At 39.0% G+C, this 21704-nt stretch overlaps 1 protein-coding gene across 8 annotated transcripts in view; it reads right to left on the reverse strand.

Moving 5' to 3' along the window:
- The window catches only part of foxp1b (forkhead box P1b), a 153451-nt gene that overhangs the window by 92207 nt on the left and 39540 nt on the right, over positions 1-21704 (reverse strand). For 3 of the 8 annotated variants that reach the window (XM_079461262.1, XM_079461257.1, XM_079461261.1), the window contains one exon: positions 14623-14684. The exons of 2 other annotated variants lie outside the window; for them this stretch is intronic. The gene's annotated coding sequence lies outside the window, so the exon portion shown is untranslated. Of the gene's footprint in view, positions 1-8266; positions 8372-8547; positions 8669-14622; positions 14685-19594; positions 19749-21704 lie in introns of those variants that run through there. 3 more of the 8 variants (XM_079461260.1, XM_079461259.1, XM_079461258.1) reach the window with 3 other exon arrangements.

The following is a 21704-nucleotide window of genomic DNA, read 5'->3' on the forward strand; positions in this document are numbered from 1 at the left end:
GTTTGGTTACAAGCATTCTTCCAAATATCTTTCTCTCTGTTCATCAGAACAAATACATTTATACAGATCTGAAACAACTTGAGGGCAAACTAACACAGAGTTTTCATTTTTGGGTGAACTGTTCAACAATCAACTAGGAGAATTTAAAGGTAAGATATGGTAACATTGCAAAACGTGAAACTGAGTAGTCTGGAACAGGAGATCTTTGTTAATGTAAAAGTGGAACTTTCAGCAACGTGGACCTACCAATGACCCTCCGTAATATTCACATATAAAGACACACTGCAAAACTTTGTTTAACTCCAACAATGTTGTAACACCATCTCAAGTTTCATCTGACTTAAGTAAACTTCCTTCACCGCACACTCAAATCTCACTGTGACAAACCGGACTGCGATGCAATGAAAAGGTACGCATTCACCTAAAAATAAACATACTTCTATATGATTTCAAACCTGTATGATTTAACAGAATGTCCAGACTAAGCTTTGCCATGCATTTCCTTCGAGTGGATGGGGACCACTGGCTGACAAGCTCTAAAATAGAGCAAAAATCCTCAAAAGCAGCAGAGAAGAAAACATTTCACTGACATAGTTTTGTCTTTAGAGCCACATAAGGGTGAATAGATGATGACAGAAATGAGTGTTGAAAAGCCTTAACTTTTTAACAAAGACTCTGGCGCACTTTCCTTTTCAACTTCCTGTCTTCCGCTCGCTCTCATTTCATTTAACTTTCCAAATCGATTTACCCTCGCTATAAAGAGAGCAAAAAACAACTGCTAGACACATATTTATCACAAATTTAGTCGAAGATAATATCCTTTCGACCGCACATAAACATGAACCCATTTTCACACTACTACAAGCTTGAAAAATGAATGAGAAATGAACAATTAGGATACTTTTAAAAGGAAGAGAACTCCAGCGGAGAGGCTAAAAAGATATATAAATCAAAAAGGTACACAAAACAATTGGTCTTCTCCGGATGAAGTCTGCTTGCCGCTAAAGGCAGCGCTGTGCCGAAACAATGACAGAACACAAAAGTAAGGCAGGCCACGGTATTTTTAGCGTAACAGCCAACAGAGACCTACGTAAATAAGAAAAAGCCTAATGAGTTTTAATGCACCAGGATAGAAAGGGCAATTTTGGGATATGGAGCTACAGTCAGAGGCGGTTTACGGCAAATTCCTGAGCGACTCTCCTTCAAGCGACATTGAAGGATTTGTTCGCGGACAGCTCGTGATGATTAGCGCACTAGCGAGGAGTCAGTAACAGCGAGCGGGGTCTCGCAGTGTTCACGCGAGGCATCGAGCCGCGGGGAAGTCGGCTTTCACTCAAAAAGCCCCACAGCACAACGGACAAATTAGAGCTGTCAAACACCCGCACGCACTCCGCTAAGAAAACAACGCATTCAATCTCCTGCATCCACTGGGACTGGTCAAAGTGCATATTGTTTTAATATTATTTAAAAGTGTGTCATATATTTTTAATCATTGTTACTCGAAACTTGTGCAAGGAGCTCTCCCATGGGCCGAGAGAGTGTGGACGTTTGGGTTGAGGAAATGTGTCAACCGCGTGTTTGTAGGACGGGGAGTTTAGCCCCGGCGAACTTTGTCTAATTAATATTTCCAGTCTAAACCATGAGAGGGCTTGTATTATTAGAAACATTGTCTTGGGGGTAAATTACCCAGTTGCACTGCCATGGAGTCAATTGGCATTAATGGAAAAAGCAACAACATAACTAAAGCAGAAGAATCTTGGATACCCAACACCTGATACGCAACATCATATTGAGAAAGTGCTCAGGGAGACAATTACTGTAAATATGCGGGTGGTCGATATCACACGTCAAGCAGCGAGAACGGTTTCCTGCGGTGCGACATGCTATACCTCATATTAAACTATTTAAATGACACATTCCTAATTCTTGTATAATTATTATCAACGCTGTTTTTATGACCTCATATTAATTAAAAGACTGCATGGGATATTTCGACTTGTGCTTGTCAACCTGCTATTTAAACAAATAGAAAACGCTTATTTTAGGTTAATGACCGATTCTCCACCAATCACTATCCAGACATCTTTCCAAAGTTTTTACATAGACTTGGCAAACACTTTTATCCAAACCAACTTACGGTGCATTCAAGCTAAATATACTGTATACTGCATGTGTGTGCTCTCTGAGAATCAAACCCATGACCTCTGAGCAGCTAACGCGATGATCTACCAATTGAGCTACAAAAACTCAGAACTATAATTCTTTAGGGACCGTTGTTCAGCATAGACAGGTGTCCTAATATTGAACGGTGGCGCATTGTTAAAGAACCTAAAATAAATACTTTCCTGTAGCGTAACTGTTAGGGTATTGCACTGGCAACATCAATGTCATTGATTTGATGTCTGGAGAGAAAAGTATAAATAAAAGCCTTAATAGGTGGGAAGCTGCTTTGGATAAAAGTGTCTGCCAAATGCATAAATGTTATTGGCCAATGCATGCCATAGCAGTAGAAATCACAAGAATTATTGAAAGTTCTGTACCATTTGTATGAATTACTGTTTTATTTCTTCAGTAATTTCCTTATACAGCATAAACACAAGGGAAAAGGAAAGCAACCAGTTATTAATTTTAAAGGGGTAGTTCACCCGCAAATTAATTGTTTTAGTGTTTACTCACCCTCATGTCATTTTAAATCCTTATGACTTTCCTCTGCAGAACACCAAATATATTTTAAAGAGCATAGGTACATGTAACCAAACAACATTGGCCCGCATTGACTTCCACTGCATGAACAAAAAACCACAGAGATATTTCTCCAGATATCTTTGTTCCACAGAAGAAAGAGTCACGTACAGGTTTTGAATGATTTTGAATAATTCATTTTGTTTAGGTAAACCATGCTTTTAAGCTCTACTCAGAGAGCAATATTACCAAAAGCTCTAACAGCAACCGCAACTACATTAAGTAGATAGCAATAAATTACTGTAAAATGTGTTTGTTAACATGACCACTGAAAATTAACTTTCTTTCTACTCCGTATTCCTACTGTAAATAATACACAATTGCATTGTTGACTAGAGGCTAAAATGTGCATTCTTACTGCATATTCAGTCACTATAAACACAACTGCTTAGACAAACTACTCTTAAAAGTCACCCACAATGATGCATGATTTCTAGGGATTTTTCACCACTAAATGACAAATAATGACAACAAATGGCTTCACATTTTCTCACTGGTTTTAACTAGCATGCGAGTGTTGGTTAAGTTCGTAAAGCATGTGACGTGTTTATCAGGCATTAACGTGCTAAAGATCTCAGCCGGTTTGGGGCCCTGAATGCATTGAAGTGCCTTTGGTGTCACAGCTTGCATCTTGTGAACAAATGCAAAACCCTTAGGGGAACCCCGATCGACTATTGTGCAACATTTATGGAATCACATGACCCCCGTTTTACCACAGATATCAACCACAACTTCGCTCGGTATCGTTTCTGTCCTGCGTGCATAGCCAATATCGAGAAAGGGATATTGCACAGCTGTGAGGTGCTGCTGCCAAATTGTAGAGTTATGCCTAAAATGAAATACCTATCTTTTTGTTTACGTCAAAATTTTGTTACGAAATCAGCAGAGATATGGCGGCCCTTCTGCCGTACTGGTATCATTAACCTTCGATGTCGCCATGTAGGCGTGTCATTACGCTAAAAGCTCCAGACAACAAGAACCCGTTGAGACACGCGGAAAGATGTATTAATACGCGAAATGGGTTAATAAGAAAGGGTTGAGTCCCCCGTCTCCCATTAAGCAGTTAAACCAAGGGTAAAGGGCATACTGGGGCTAAACAACAAAAGACCTTGCGTGAAACCGGCGGGCGCTTTAATGGAATCGGCTTTTTAACAACTCTTTTTTTGGTTAAATACAGTCTGTGTCAAAGAGATGCGTCCCACCCATAAAGCAAGCGCAATGACAACGTACAGTGGGCACTAACGCAAGGACATAGTTCATCATGCCATTTTCCGCAATTCCCAGCTGATTAGGGTCATTATGTTGGAACCCTGATTTATGCTGTCATTTCCTCTCACCCGATCGTGCATCAATGAATCTTAATGAATTGGTAAATAAGGGTGAGGATTACACTCTGCGACACCGAAACATTCCTCACCCTCCACGCCACCAGATTTATGGAGCCAATTAGGGACTAACGGAGAAAATTGGCTGGCAGGAAAATAATATTCTTTATGGTACAAAATGGAAAAGCATTCGCGCTGAAGGGCAATTGTATTGTCAGCATTAAGTCCATAAAATATCTCCTCCGCCCAAAGAGAGAGAGAGAGAGAGAGAGAGAGAAGGAGAAGGAGAGAGAGAAAGACATAGAGACTTTTAAGCAATCTCCCTTAAATTATGAAAAGGAAGTGCATCTTAAATGTTTTTGTGATCAAAGTGGTTTGGTTTAAAGGAGAATAAAATAAAACAAAAAACATTTGTAAAACAAGAATTAAATAAAAACAACAAAAAAGTCGTAAATTTTTCTTTGTGATCGAGAATAACACAACAAAAATATGTTTTGCAATGTTTTAGCTTTTGCGATAGAGAAGTTTTGTGTGTTAAAAGGTTTTGCTTCTATCAAACAGGAATAAAATAAAAACAACTAAAAACATTCACATACCAAATCAGAAACGTTAACTAGATTTGTCGTTGGACATCATAAAAAAGGAATTTAATAAACTAATGCACAACAAACAATAATTCACAAAATGTCCTTTAAAATCGATCAAAGCAACTTCACCCGCCGCAGAACAACTAACCCTGTTTTCATTTTTTACACCTTTTGTTCGTTAACAAAGGAGAACCGCATATAAATGAAAAGCGGCAATTGTGAGCGAGAGTAAAAAGAGAGAGAGTCACCTCTTCTTATTAAAGCTTGAATCTTAAAGGTGCTCTCAGTGTGCTAACAAGCTCCTTTATGTAATACATATTGTGACTAGACTCGCGGCGTAACGCCGGCTCTCCACATCAAACACGCGAAGGCCCGTTATTAGATGGAGGGCTGGGAGAAAGGATGTGTGAAAAGAAGTGGAAAATTAAAGTTTAAGCCAAGCAGGAGAGGCCTTAATTTACTGGCATGTACAGTATGCAAATGAGATTACTCTCTGCTTAACTGCATCGTTTATGTCCATAATAACGGCATCATCATTATGGGACTCAAATTAAATTACGGCGTAATTAGCATATCAAAGTGATTGGTTAAAGTTGAAAACAAATATCCAATTTTCCTTAATGAATCGTGGTAATCGTCACTCGTGTACAAGTCGGAATGAAAACAGTCAAAACAAATATGTGTTTTCGAAGGGGCGGGGAAGGGAAAAAAATGGGTTGCCTCGTCTACGCAGCGTTTTCCCAATTGTAAGCCCTTGCCGTGACTCGGGAACGGGCCGTTCTCTGTGGTATGCGTGTGTAGGGGGGTTACCTGACGGACGTCACCCCCTTGGGTTTCATTATCTAGAGTCGCCATGATCAAAGGCACAACTTCCTACACCAGCCACTTTAGAGCTCATCAATAAAATACATCACAAGTGATTCCACGGTCGGTGGAAATGTGAGTGTGTGAAACAGAAAAAGTGAGAAAGATGAGGGGAAAGTTGACATGTGAAGTCTTGTGAACCTTAAATTGAAAGAGAAGAAAAGCTGAAGTTTCCACAAGAATGATCATAAATAAAGACATTTTCGGAAGACATACGATGTCTTTGCGTGAGGAAAACCTGAGATGTGGGCCACGTCTGTCCGGTTCTCTTTGGTGGTATTTGGGTTTAACACGGGTTAAAACCCACAAGGAGGCCATCAGTGAATTACAATTTAAATGTTAGAGGTAGTAGTGTCACACAAAGCCACTTCGTATCTTTAGAAGATTCAGAATACAGCACACGAGTCAATTGCACTGCTCTTAAGAAACTTTTACAGTGCTTGTTTTGTATTTTTGGAGCTTAACAGCCCCAGGCCTAACTAACATTCATTTTAAGAGTAGTTTTACGATCCTCTTAAGAACAACTTTTTGCTTTATGTTTTTGAAGCAAGTTGTTCTACATTCACCATATGGGGAGTGCAAGATCTCAGAATGATAGTTTTTGGGTAAACTCTCGGGTAAGCAAGTGCACCGGAAATCACAGTATAAAACACAAACCCTCACACCCGTTGGCAAAGAAAAACGCACACAAACGCACAAACAACCACAAGCAAAAGCCAGACCTTGTCATACGTTGCCCTTTCGCACATACATAACACTTTCATGTCGACACATTATTGATCTCATTCTGAATTATGACATACTATTCTGTCCCCAGAGCAAAATCTGAAGTCTTAGCTCTAAAACATAAGTCAATCTCTCCTCGCCCCCCTCTTCCCAAGACCCGATTGACTTCACACAGCGCCAACGAATGAATCAGTCCCACGCGCAATACCGGCAAAAGACTCTTCAAATTTTAAAGAAGTGCTATTTTATTTTATTCATTGAGGGATCCATTATAGCCCATATTCCTAAGAAGTATGTAAATGACGTGCCTTTCAAGGTAGAGCCGGCGCAGAATCCTCTCCATCAACTAATGACACTACTCATTACATTCAGAAAAGAGCGAAATGAAAGCGCTCCTGTCTGTGGCGGCGTCTTGCCTGTGCAAATCCCTATGAAATGCTAATATCTCACTTCTAATTAAAGGATCCTGAGTCCAAATGTACCTACGTGCCTACTAGCTGGCAACATAAATGTTATTAATTTTTTTCCCTCCACCACAGCTGTGTCTAGTCTCCTTTCCATTAATTCATATTTAATACCACTGACTCTTAAGCATTCTTTTGTGCTTTCATTGCCTCTTTTCATTTCTTTCTTTTCTTTATACTTGTGGCCTGTGATTATAAACAGACGGTTATTGTAAGCACACGCTGTTATGAGGTTCTGAAACTATACTTTTTTGCAGGTGCATGTTCGTGTGACGCTCGCGCAAAACACTCTCGAGGTGCTAAAACGATCCAAAACAAAACCAAACAAAAAGCATCGAGTAAACCGGTATGGCCTCTCTGTGCACATTTACTGTATTTACACACGGCTGCATGTAAACATGTTTACAAGACAAACGTAGTTCTGCGAATTCGACCTTGGAGTCGGCAAACAACAGTCACACAAAGTTCATTAAGAGGAGGTAAAAACAATGCCATTCTCTGAAAGACAATATGACTTTTTTGTGACACAGATATTTCTAAAACACAAAACCTCAGGAAAAATTGATCACTTTGCTATCATCGTTGAATTAAAAAGCCTACCTAATGGTTGCGATGAAATACGGCCTAATTAGAGCTTTGGTTTTATAGCTCCTGTTAACGTAGTTATCACTTACAACATTGTAATGTTAAAATCAATACGGATTACTTATGTGCTATCCGCCTCCATTTTCGGAGAGGTGACAATAGTTTATCCGTCTCGCATGTATTAGGCAGGATTGAGCCAGACAGCGTTTGAAAGTAAAGGACCAGTAGCCCCTCTTGCAACCCCATTCATCAGGTATTACTTGCACAACAAAACCAGAGCAATTTATTCTGAATCTTATTTTTCTGAAAGTAGCCGAAAGCAGACATCATAACATGAACACTAGTCAATACACACTAGTCAATAGCTGTTTGTTTACTTATTCACCCATCTAATTATCTACTGGGGTAAATAATGAAAGCTTTCAATTACATGTAGTACTATTTGTTATGTTGCCTTTAGCTGTGTGGTTTGAATAAAAAAACTAAATCTATGTATTATAGTGTGAGTTTTCATTTTAATAAAGCCCATCTACTTTACAAAGACTGCATTACAGGAATAAGATTAATGAGAATAAACTAATAAGAAAGTATATACTTGGGTAGTTGACAAATAAACGTGTCCTATGGTGTGACAGCAAACATTTAGAAAATAAAATAACAAAGATCAACCTCTCTTATGCTATTTTACATGATAAGTATTAGTCATAATAACAATACATTATTTGTAATATGTCACACCATATGACACATGGATGGTATATTTGTCAACTACCCCAAGTCATATATAAATACATTTAAATTCAACTGTGACCCGTTGATATTTAATATCAAGAATTTAAGGAAATGTCAAACCTTATTTTAACAAAACCAAATTGTTTTTTTTTTATTTCAAGCCATGTTATGATAATATACCCTCAGATAAGGTGTTGCCCACCGACTGCCTTGATTCAGATCTAAAGCTACGATGACTGACCTCAATATCCCAGAATGCCATTCATCTACAACTGCCGATAACACTGAGGAAATATCATAAGCATGAGGATTTTAGAAGTGAGGTGAGGCTGGCCACGTCCTTAATCTACAAGGAAGAGGTTAAAAAGGAGCTCAATTCTTTAAAAGGCCATTCGGAAACACGGTCAAAAGCATTATTACTTCAAATGTACGTCTGTCAAATACATTTGGCATTCAAATGTGGACGAAGGCTTATGAGCTCGAATTTTAGACAAGCGGTATGAAGATCTTTGAGATACTCACCAACCACAGAAGAGATATAAGCATTTGATTGGTCATCTAGCGGTCGCAAGTGTCTCGTGTATGAGGATGCAGCCGAGAGAGGAGGGACGCAACCTGTGGCAGCGCTAAACTGCTCTGAAACACACAAACCCTTAACCCTACTGATATATACCTAAACAAGACAAACACAGGCAACCAGTGAACAAGCAACCACAACAAACAAAAGAGTGAAAGACCAGCAGAGAGAGAGAGTGAGAGAGCAAAAAAGAGAGAGAGGCACTTTTAAAGTACAAACATTGAAGAAAAGCTAAAGGAACAGTTCACACCAAAATGAAGTGTTTAAGTATAATTTTCTTCTCTGTGCCAAATGGCAAAACATCATTAGCAGTCTTACGGCGGGACGCGGGTAAGGTTGAATATTGTAACAGAGAGGCAAGGCCTTTTCTTATTGTCTAAGTTGCGGTTTAAAAGCCGCTACCCTGGGCTGGGCCCCCGGCCTTCCTTCTCCACTGTTTTAACAGAGATGAAACCATATTAGGACGTGTATGCTAAAGTAAACAATAACATAGTTGCAATGAGATGGAAATTTTTCAGCTAATGGTGTTTGTCATTCCTGTTTTGGGTTCTGGACATAAGCTCTTGGCCGCTTTCTCTTTTTCTACCCTTTTTCTCCCTCGTACTTGGGAGGACTGTGTTTACGACTAACAACTACAAGGGCTCAGTTTTCAACCTGGTTTAAAACACACAGTACATAGTTCTGCCTTTACCGTGCTATCTGGTTTATTTGTTTGATCAGCTCCAGGTCTACAACCAAAAGTCTCACCTTAAATATTAATGCAACTATTTGCACAGAACATTACAAATAACCCCCTAAAAAAGCCAAACTAAATATTTATTCTATGGAAAGCGACAATTCTGTTAACACTTTAAGGTCAAGTGTGTCATTTTTTGGAGGATCTATGGACAGAAATGCATAAATATGTCTACATATGTGTAAAAAGACCTTACACAATAAAGCGTTATGTTTTTATTACTTTAGAATGAGCTATTTCTATCTACATAGACACGGGTCCCCATACATGGAATTCGCCATGTTGTTTCTACAGTAGCCCTAAACGGACAAACTGCGTTTTGTGAATAAGTTATTTTTTTCGTCAAAGAAGCTAAAACTCGATGACATGTTAGTTCTGTGTCAGTCACCGTAGTCCTTCAATTTGCAACCTCACTGTTACATGCAGCTAAATTTCATAAACTGGACCTTTAAAGACAACAATAAAGAATTCCACGTGTATTTTGACCATTAGGCTTCCATCCTATACCCAAATTTGACTTTGCTATGTAGTCTGCACAATAATACTAATGTAAATGCTTTTATCCGGCTAGCAACAGACAAATAGCAAATCATGCTTCACAGATATAACAAACTTTTAGCTAGCACCAAAATGTGTTGGTGATACTAATGTGAAATTTTACTTTCACTGCAATTGCAACCGAGTTGGAACAACAGTTCACGTCAATATTTGAAATGGATCTATTCATCTGCGATATCAACTACTTTAGATAAACCACTTTCTTAAGTGCAGTAGGTCACTTTACCTGTCAATCACTCCAGCCAAAAATGAAAATGTAATCATTGAAATATAGAAACAATTATTTTATTTTTTGTTCTGTTGAACACAAAAGAAGATATTTCGAGGAATTTAAGAAAGCAAACAGTTCTAGGGCATTAGTAATTCCATATTATTGCATTTTGATGCCTAAGAACTGTCCTTTGCTAACATTCTTCCAAATATCTTCCTTTGTGTTCAACCAATCGAAGCAATTCATACAGGTTTGGAACAACTTGAGGGCGAGTAATTAATGACACATTTTGGGTGGAGTATCCCTTTAAGTGGGCGGTTCTTGACCAGCACAAGCAGCAAATCAGACCAGACTTCAAGCCAACATCAAAATCTTTTTGGATCTGTACAAAGTGCAAAAAGAATTGTACCTTCCATAAACGTTATACAAGTTTGAAATCCACAACAAACTTATGGATCTGTATCTCCATCTCCACCCAAAGCACAACCCCTCTCTCTCTCTTTCTCTCTCTCTCTCTCTCTCTCTCTCTCTCTCACACACATCACCCTTTCAAAATCAAGCTGTTTATTTACTTAATGTTAAAGCTATTCCATTAAGCAGCCAGGCCCAGGTGCTTTATCCCTAAAAGGGATTTTGCTTCCTCAAATAAATAAAGCAGAGGCGCTGCCAAAATCGTATTGACCCTGAATTCAGTGAATGTCAAGCAGAGAACAATAAACATCAAGCCTAAATGAGTCATCGCGGATATAATCTTTTACTTTTGTTGAATGCTTTGAGTTTAAGCAGATTTATGAAGTCCATCTGACCATTGTGTGGTTACTTTTAAGAAAGGCAAGCTAAGACTAGGCCCATAGTGCGAGGCTTAACTGCTTATGTTTGTCATTGTGATAATTATTTCACTTTCATATCGCCGAATGAGTTCAGCCGTCCAATGTTTTAGCATCGCAAGTACAGTACAAAGAAAAAAAACCTTTGACTAAGGACCACAACAGGCAAATGCATCCGATTCATCTTAAAAGCCTCTAGTGTTATTATTCAGTTTGACCGATTTTAAATATGGTCATCTCCAATTGAAGAATGATGAAAAATAAAAACAGCGTGTCTTTAGATGAAAAGACGACAAACTAACCTTTGTGATATATGTGACACTCACGCACACGCTCCTTCACAGAGCGTTTTTGTGGACGGAATTCTCTTTCATCTATCTGAAGACGACTGCACTGACATAAGCCGAGACTGCTGCCTGCATGACTGCCAAGTCTGTCATGAACACTCACACCAACGCAGTGACAGACCAAGCTATATCAAAGGTATTCTCCTCCGAGAGAAAAGAATACCACTGCAAATATAAAGGATTTTCTAAAGCACATTTTAGTAAGGATTTTCTCCTCGTTCTACATTCATTGTGGTTAAGTAAATAAACTGTACATCTTTGTTTTTTAACCGTCATCACCTTCTTAGCATCATGCTGTTCCAAACACCTTAAATCTTTTTTCTTTAAAACAAAAAGGCAGAACATCCTGGCCACTCGTTTTGGTTTATCATAAATCAAGTCTTCTGACGTCAGTCCCCATTTGATTTCAACAAATAAAAGAGCGGCAAGAATATCCTGTAAAAATTATCCTTTTGTGCTTCAAAGAAAGACCAATATGCAGGTGTGACATGAAAGTACATTATAACAGATTTTCCTTTTTTGTAGACTGTCCCGTCTTAAATTATACTTCATGGTCTGACATCAAACTTAAATTATTCCTATTAACTTCCTGGTTTCATTGTGAATTTTTCTTTATTCCAGACATCAAGACGTCTTTTTCAAACACATCATATAATAGGTTGCATCGGACACATGCGCTTTGCCCAAATTTCTGTCTGGCTAGAAATATCACCACATTTAATTTCCTGTCTAATACCGTCTAACAGAAACAACTTTTCACAACTCAATCAATGCCCAATGGACAACATATTTCCCTTCATTTCTACATCATCTAGAAAAAATTGTGACTATTAAACCAACAAACAATAACTTTCATGTTATTAAGTTACATTAGCATAATTTGTTGGAAATGGGCAAAATGGTTATACACTGGTTTGTTTCGGTGTTATGTTGTATGAATACTGTTATCACCCACACGATATATATTAAAGTAAGTATGAGGGTACAACACCACCAGCCAAACTAATGAATCGGTGTAATTCTTTTGTTTTGTACCTCGGTAAAAAAACATTTTTCTTACAGCTGAGTAAAAAAGCTCAGCCCTCTCTGTAATAACATGCACATGCCTGAGCGTAAACCGCATAAACAACCATGTGCCTAGCGTAAGCATTTAACTTTCTCGTTCGCAATCTCCCTCGTGTGACGCTTTAGCCACGCTGGCTTGTTTATTATGTTCATAGCTTTGCAGGAAAAAGCGATTTAAGCGAACTCCTTCGAATCGGAAGCACTTGTAAATGCATAGAAACACAGTCAGCTGTAGAAACAGGGGAATTAGGGGCTTACCGAATGCTAATGCTAATACAAAGCAATTTCCAACCTGATGCTGATACACAGAATTACTTTTTTTTGTAGTAAGCAAAAAAACGTACTCGGAAGAGCTATTACACGGACCCTAATCCACCCCTGTGCCCTAACACGCATCAATATACAACTCTTCATTCGGTGTTAACTCAGAATTTATGTCTGTGCGGTTGCCGTAAAATAAGGGCGTGAGGCAAATAAAGCAAATAATCAAGTGTATGATCTTTAGACACATTCCAATTTAGCCCTCGGTAGGCGCCACACAGCATGCAAATATCATATTTTCCCCTGCTGTTTAGCGTTCTTATTCAGAGCTGAAGTGGATGTAGACTAACTTAAACTTTTGGAAGTGTGGTTAGTTTGGAATGGCAAAATGTCAGGCGTCCACGTAGAACCGTAAGTGTGATTTTCTCCAGAAGTGGACTGAATTAAATATACAAAAGCTCTTTTTGTGCAAGTTAACAAAAGCTGAATCAGACTCACGTCATTCTTCAACATCAAGCATCATCATTGTATTACTCTTTTGCACTTCAAACACAAACAATTACCTTTGTAAAGTTGCAATAACTGAGCCTGCTGGCCAGTGAACGGAGGAGAGAGCAAAGAGGAAGAAATAACCAAGATAAAATATAAACCCCTTCCCCACTCAGACCCTGTGCCCATTGAAAGCAAAAGTGAGGGTATATAAATAATGACAGAACTCCAGTTTTGGCAAAGCTACCTTTTTAGACCAATGCATCTGTTTATTTGTTTTACCCCACCGTGAAGAAAAATGAAAGAGACCACTCCAGAGTCTGCTGAATTTTAACAGAAACAAACCTGAAGAATAACGTGAAATGTGAAAGACACGAAGACAAATGAAAAAAAAAAAAGTTTTTATTCCATCATTTATTTATTTTTGAACGGATCCTAAAAACATGCACAAACATTTTAATATGAATTTTCCCTCGTTTTATTTGCAGTCTTCAAAACAATGCATCTTTTTGGCATTTTGACCTGTTTGTCTGGTTATAATTTTCCGCAAATAAATACAAATAACAATATTTCCATATGGAATTTAGGAAAAGTCAGTAGTTCACACACACATAGAAACATTTCAAATAACTTTGGAGTGGGCTCTTCATTTTTTTTTCACAGCTGTAAATCTTACCGAACCATTCTTGCAGTGATTTTTGGGTCTGTAATGACTAAATAAGCAGGTCAAGAGACAGATGACACGGAAAAAAAACAGAGCTCCTTTTTTCAGAAGGTGTAGTATGAAAGAAGAAAACAGGAGAGGAACAGACGGACAGTGAACTCGGTTTGGCTGCATGTGTGTGAAAGCATGAGCTCATGGGAAAGGATGGGAAGTCCCTTCTTTATCCACCAAACTGTGAGTGACAGAACACAGACACACAAACTCAATCCCTCTCACACTGTGAACACCCGTCATTTCCTTGGTTTCCTCCACTCTCTATGTAAGCTGCTTCGGGCGTTCCATTCTGAGACATGAAGAGGGGTGTTTGAGGAGTGAACTGATTTGTATTATATCGAGTCTATCTAAACTTCAGGCATCAAAGCTGCAACAGTTTCAAAAGTGCACTAACAAGGACCAAGCAGCTCTTCCTTTTACATTGTAAAACATCCACATCCTATAATGCGTGATTCCTTGAGAAAGCTTTTATTTTTTAATACCACACACAAAAAATCCTGACAGGTATCAAAGATAAAACATGAACTATTAATTATTAACAATAGTGTCTGTTTCAAACGCGTTCACTGCCTAAGAAAAAGCTGTGGAGTTAGACAAATAAGCCATTCTGTTTCGGTAGGTAAACTTTGACAAAAATAAATGACCTTTCCTTTTGTCAACCTTGAGAAAAGCATACAAACACAAGAGCTGCAACAATCATGTGATTCATTAAATCAGATATGAAATAATAGCACCGGTCCTGTCCTCTTTAGTCCGTCAACAAACACACACATGCACGCACAGAGCTAATAACTAATCGTTTGTTTACCTTCTCCGAGGACTTGCTTATTGAGGCCGTCTTCAGTTCCAGCGTTGTTTAACCTCCCTGCCCTGACGGACAACAATCACACAGGAAAAGTTCAAGCTGTATAACTACAGCAGCTGTCAAAAACCATCAGTCACCTACAACCGTCTTGACAAAACGACATTGAGCAGTTTCAAACAATTTAAGTGTGTTTGGATGGTGCAAATGAACCATATGTGTACTAGGAATGCACTATAAAGTCACAATTAAAGGGACGGTTACCCAAATTTCATTCCAAACCTCTATGAGTTTCCTTTTTTTGGCAGGAGACAAAAGAAGATATTTTGAAGAACTTTGGTGACCAAACAACATTGAACCCATTGACTAACATTGCATGGACACAAACCCACTGTGGCATATCTTCTTTTGTGTTGCACATAAAAAAGTCACACATAGGTTTTCAACAACATGAGGGTGAATAAATGATGGCAGGATGATATTTCTTTGGGTGAACCATCCCTTGCATCAAAGTCAGGCATGAACAACCGAACTCCATAGACAACATCACTTTTCTTCCATTTACACAATAACCAACAATATTGAAACATGTTTTTTCGAATGTCACTAGATATAAGAAATGCACCGACACAAAATGTCTCCACTAATACAGATTATTTAGAGTCAAATCTGCCGATACAGATAGTATGGTGATTATATTAACTCGCATTAACATTCTGAACATTAAATTAATATCTCCTAACTCTTTGAATGTTTTAAATATTGATTTAAATAATTATTATTAATATTGAATATCAAACTAGCACAAATAGCATTTTCCTTGTTCTCTTTTGATTGAAACGCTATATCGGCCCTGATCATCGGCTGTTTTTTATATTTGCATTATATATAACAAATGACTAATAATAACATGGCATAACCATCACCCCTTGCGTTGCAGTCTACATCCAAACTCTCAAATCCACACAGAAAGCGTATTCGTACACTAAACTACCAAGAAGAAGACTGCAGGCCGATGTCCCCGGGGCATTTGAATAAAAGCATTAAAGTGTAGCAGAATGTGAAAAATGATGCAGTATAAATTTGACAGTCAAAACAGCAGCCAACCGTTTGAGCACTGATCGTTTGTTTATCACAAGGAAATACACAATTGACCATTCTTGGTTGACACCAACCCCAACGTGGACGTCAAAAAATTGTAGACACCTTTCGGCATGACCTTAGCTTCAATCCGTTCCATTTTTCCAGAATTTCGTTTCTAGCAATTCATAAGCCTCCAATTAACACGTCATCCCTCCCGTTATAAATCAATAGCCCGTGGTGACAGGTGATGAATTTTTTTTGTCTTAAAAAGCTAAACATCATTTATTCAAATCACCTGCTAGGGTTTCGGGTGCTAAATGAGTTTACAGAGATGCCTAATGTTCATTTAGACAAATGTTCCCTCTTCCTAATGACGGGAAGGTTTTGCATTGAGAGCCGAGAGAAGGGGAGGTGCTCGACAGCAGTTACCTTTCGGTTTTTAGCGCCGTAATGTGTTGCTAAATCGATAGCGGCCCGGACTGAAAGCATGGGGTTGGAGGTAATGGTGGTGTTTTGAGCAGCGGGGTGGTGGAGACCTGGAGAGTGAGTAAATACGATCATACCGCTAAGCCCAGCTGGAGAAAGAAAAGAACTGGCACTCTGGTGTTCGGGGTGCTTGCTGAGATGATCGGCTTCACGGGTGTTTTTTAAAGGAAACGTAGAGTCGACTAAACAAACTATTTAGCCGCCTTGACAAACTATGGTAAAGATTTGATGTTGTGGTTCATTGTAAGACGATGCATGACTATATGACATATACATAGTCCAGAAGTATAATACAAAACACCCTTCATTTTTGACCTGCAACTACAAACGAACCACTGGTCGTGTGTGACAATGATGGCTAAAAATCCCAATATGCATGAACGTCTTTTTTGAAAAACCAAGACTTAAAAGGACGTCTACTGAATGTTGTTCTTATTCAGCCGCATTTACATCACAGGCTTTGGAATTGCATATACTCTAGTTGACGCCTGGCCAATCCTATCCTAACGAAAATGCTGCGGTGGTCATTACGAACGCCTCCTCAATTCATCTAATGGACCGTCTCTTTCCTCACTTCACCAAAAACACAAGAGTGCATGAATATTTACCACAAAGCAAATCCATTCCATTAATCGGTTCCCAAATGCTTAAATAGCATATCTCTGGCTACTTCTGCGGTAGGGTCATAAATGAATAGTCCTCCTTTATTAGCATTTTAATTTATGCAGCCATTAAGTGCAGCTCATAGGCTGTGACTGGATTCTCTCCTTCCCTTATTGGTCAAGAAAGCGGTTTGCCCAGCATCCTATCTGTGTGGCAGGGAACACAGAAATGTGTTGAAGTGCGGTTTTCTATCTATGCATCCCAGTATCACGCAGTGTCACGACTTGACTCCTCTAGAACATGACATGCATGTATGAAGGTGGAGTAGCCTTAGCAGAACCAGGCGATTTTGTAACTGGCCATACATGGTATTTTGTGTACGTTCAGTCCTTTGTGCGCTCACTTTAGACGCATTTTAGCGGGTAACCCGAACCCACCCCTAAACCTAACAGTTTGTATAGTATAATATAAAACACAACACATAACAGGCAGATACAGCTTTAGATGCTATATATTCAACAAGTGCAATTATTCCATGCATTGCGAGGCCAATCCGATCCCCTTCTCGGACTTCAGGTTAAGTATAATTTCAAAAATTGCCGTAGGAAAATCAGGTTCGATTGTGAAATGGCATTGGCTCTCGTGCGTCTCATGACTGGTTGCGTCATTACATTCGCTTACGTTGTGAAGAGCCATTGGCGTGTACATCACTGTGTGCGTTCCTATGGGGGGTTGAGATCCCCTAAATTATAAAATTTGCATGCATTAATCAAAATAAAAATTCCAGAGAGATGTTGAATTATTTGTCATATAAAGAGTTAAAGTAATCACAAGGGGAGAGAGCCAGAGAGAGAAGGAAAGGGCAGACTGTGATATCTATATTGAGTCCCTTTGTGTTTGTTTTTGGGGTGTGTGAACATGATTTTCCAAGTCACTGTCTGTGCTCTAAAATACAGGAAAATTGTATGACTCACAGACAAATGCAGCTGTTTACAAAAGCCTGACAAAAAGGTGACTGAACCGAGGTCTATCTTTCACTCTTTCACTCCCTCCCTTCGTCTGATTCATTTCAACGTTTCCCAAAACCTGCAAGTCATTTTTATAATTTGGTTACAAGAAGGGCTTCAGCCTTTGTTTTGCAAGTGCCCGTTCGTGTAAACAACAGCGGTTTCCGACATGCAAACAGACGCAAAACCCAATTTATCTCTGCCTTTACGTAGGTCACTTGAGCTTCTGGAGTCCGACCAAGTCGGTACACAGTCCTGCTGAATGTCAGGCTGTCTGGACGTTTTTTTATTCGGGCCTGCCCTCACGTTTTGCTGAGCTAAGAAACAAAGTACACACACGCAGCTTCCCCCTGCCTTAATACCAAGGCAGAGGTATTTCGTTCCTATCCCAAAACAAACAAGACTGCACATTTCTTTACACTATTTAAATGTTAACAGGCAGGGGCTCGGGCTGAATAGAGCATTCTTTCTCTCTGGATACCAGAAACGGCACAGCCAGGCTTTCAAAACACGTTCTAATGAAATCATCCAAAAGATAAATAAAAACCTGCACTTGTTTTCTTTTCGAAGATGACCTGCCCAACTTTTTTCCGTTTCGTTTTTGTAATTGGATTAAACTTTTTTCAAGTGTGAACAGGGTTCATGGGAGTGTGGAACTACTGTGGAGGAAATTTTTCGCTCTCTTTTCTGAACCCGATGACATTTTTACAGTTTAAGACTAAAGATATAAGGGTCACCACTACAAAATGAATTCGGTCTTCATTTACTCAAGTCTGTAAACATTTCTTTGAAGAGAAAGATATTTGGAAGAATGCGTGTTCTTGGTCACCATTGACTACCATAGTAGGAAAAATAACTTTATACATTTCAAAGATATTTTGAAGAATGTAAGAAAGCAAACAGTTCTGGGGCACTTTCGACAACCATTGTCATTGTTCCTACTACAGTAGTCAATGGTGGCTAAGAACTGTTACAAGCATTCTTCTTAATATCTCTCTTTGAATGGTGAATATAGGATGAAAGATTTTTTATTTCTGGGTGCTTCCCTTTAAATCTATTGACTGCTTATGCAATATTATTTGTGGAAGAGAACTGTAAATATTTGGGTTTTACATTACAAAATATAAAAACAAGTGGCATTTAAATTAAGCTAAAACAAATAGACAAATAGACAAAACAGACACACAGATGTAAGTGCAAGTGTTAATGTGTTGAACTCCACCTGTGGTTATTTTGCTAGTACACCTGTGCACACTTGAGTAATACATATCTCAATTCACACCACTCATTCACACATTTAGTGTCAGCTTTAGTGAAATGAGCACTTGGGTTGTTTACAGGTAATTTCATTTTCCAATTCATATATGCCACACATCAGTTTGGCAGATATATCCGTCAATTAAAAAAATGTTTACTTTTAATTTCTTTATACCTTCTCAACCAAGTCTGAACTGATACTGTTAACACGTTTCCCATTTTTATCAACCTCTGTTTCTTCTGTTATTCTGTTCTCTTCTTTCCTTTGACCACAGATCCTGTGCGCTATTAATATCAATAACCCACAAATTCCATTTCCCTGCGCGCACAGTCAGAGCGAGAACAGTGAATGAGCGAAAAGAAAAACCTCTCGATACAAATCCACTTCACATTCTAAGGGAAAGATCTAATTGGACGAGAGAGCAAAGGCAGACGCGGCTTGGTTCGGTCAGAAAGAGGGAGAGAGAAGGATGCCGTCAGTCAGAAGTTGCAGTACAGAGTAGAGGAGATTTCTGCTTTGCTTAAAATCTGTGAACACTCACCCATTAAAATAAGACAATACTCCACAAAACAAATCCAAAGAGTTCCAGCGCTTTGCCTTCTCTTCTACTTGCCTCTTTATCAACTTGTTAGTGCGGTGCAAGCAGTGTGTGAACGGCACCCTTGCTTCTTTCACTCTCTCTCTCTCTCTCTCTCTCTCTCTCTCTCTCTCTCTCTCTCGCGCACACAGACACACACACAGTCTCGGGGCTGGAGGTATGTGCTCTAAACACAACAAAAGCCAGAGTCGAAGATTGAATATGCAGGAAGAGGGCCTCCGTTTGCATAAACACAAACATTGAGCAAATGAGGGGCTGGCACTGATCGCACCAGTGCCTGCTGGGAAACGCATACCTGTCCTGCTCTGGCCTTGCAGTACTTTAATCAAACCACGGGTGAGAGATGAAACGGACGGCACGCACTCTACGAATAGTTTGGTTTGATGATTCGCAAATGAGTACCTGTGAAATATGTTTTTTTTTAAAGTGCTTCTCATATCTCTGAATGGCACATTACTCATCTCAAAAAGAAAAATGTTCCCCTTCTGGATATTTTTAGAGAGGAAAGGTTATTAAAAATCATTTCAGCTGTGATATTTCCATTTATTTTCTGCATATGTCGGTTCTCCTACAAGGCTGCATTTCTTTTACATAGAACTTTGACATAATTCTGCGTGTGATTTTTTAAAGGTTTATCTTTCTTTTATTCATAAGAATAAAAAAATGAATTGCGTTGGACAATTGGAATGCATGTCAAACCTCTGTATTCCAGAGCTTTTCTCTCGACCTTGAAGTGGCCGCTAAAAGATGTAGCGTCAAGTGATCGAGACTACCCAAAGTTGACAGACGGATTACGACTCTGAATCCAAAGCCAGACGCCCATTCATAAACGCACGTGTTATTTCACAGTGAGGGACAGAGGGAACTTCGAAGTAGAGAGATGGAGGGGATTGGGGCTGACGGATGGGCCGAGCGAAAAAGGCAAAGAAAAAGAGAGCGCAGACGAGACCTGCAGAAAATAAACAGGGTGTCTTGTTTCAAAGGCGGGGGGACACACAGGCATTCCATTGTTCAAGCCAATTATCAGAGGAAAATAATAACAGCAGATGGATCCAGCGTGCAGTGGAGAACAGATGATGAAATGTGAGAGACGAGGAGGAGGGGGGGGTCACACTACTCCGGTCCTAAAGCCCCACACACCAGATGTGGACAACTCTATCACTGGCCTTGACTGCTGCTATGACCCCCACTGTACAGACATGAGATGACGAACACTTTACTAGACAAATTTATCAGGAAATAGAGAATAATTATAATAATGTATTATTATTATTATTATTATTATTAATAGCAACGATAATACTAATTATTACTATTATATGATATTATATTATATATAGGCCTATATATATACATTTAAAAATAAATATAATAATTATTAGTGTTATTATTAGTATTAATGGATGATGACACAACAAACGATTATTATTATTATCAGCATTATAAGCCTCAATATGATATGCTTGTTTTGTTCTTAATTAAAAACTATTTTTAATGTATGTATTTGTATTTTCATTTATTCATGTAGTGCAGAAAGCACAAGATATTGTGCGAAAGACAAAGGGTGAAAATACATTTGGGTCATGGGGCAGACCGAACTCAAACCTGAGTTCGCAGGTGCATGCCAACCGCTAGGCCACAGGCCCACTTAAAAAACGCTTTAATTGCAATTACAGTTATTAACTCTGATTTGCTCATTACCCAAACTGCTCTCTGGATTTTGTTTGATCAGAATTGCATAATTGTATTACATCAAAAGGTTGCTGTGGCTTTGAGCTACCGAGTAAAGGGTTGTGTGTTATCTGGAGAGTATTTTTCATCGCTCTGTTTTGAGGACCTTTGGGTGTATTTTCTTCACAGCGGCGCTACGGGGAAGAGTATCTGAAGCGAGAGGAACCGGCAACTCAATATGCTGAAGGATGTGTCATATCGCTGCTCAACTGACAGCCGAAGTGTGTATGTATGTGTGTGTGTGTGTGTCTTTTTCAGCCTAAAACAAAACGCATCCTCAATGTGCCCCTGTCAAGGGTGGGAGATGTCTTCAGATAGTGGC

This window comes from Barbatula barbatula, assembly GCF_947034865.1.
Source record: "Barbatula barbatula genome assembly, chromosome: 7".
Classification (NCBI taxonomy): Eukaryota; Metazoa; Chordata; class Actinopteri; order Cypriniformes; family Nemacheilidae; genus Barbatula; species Barbatula barbatula.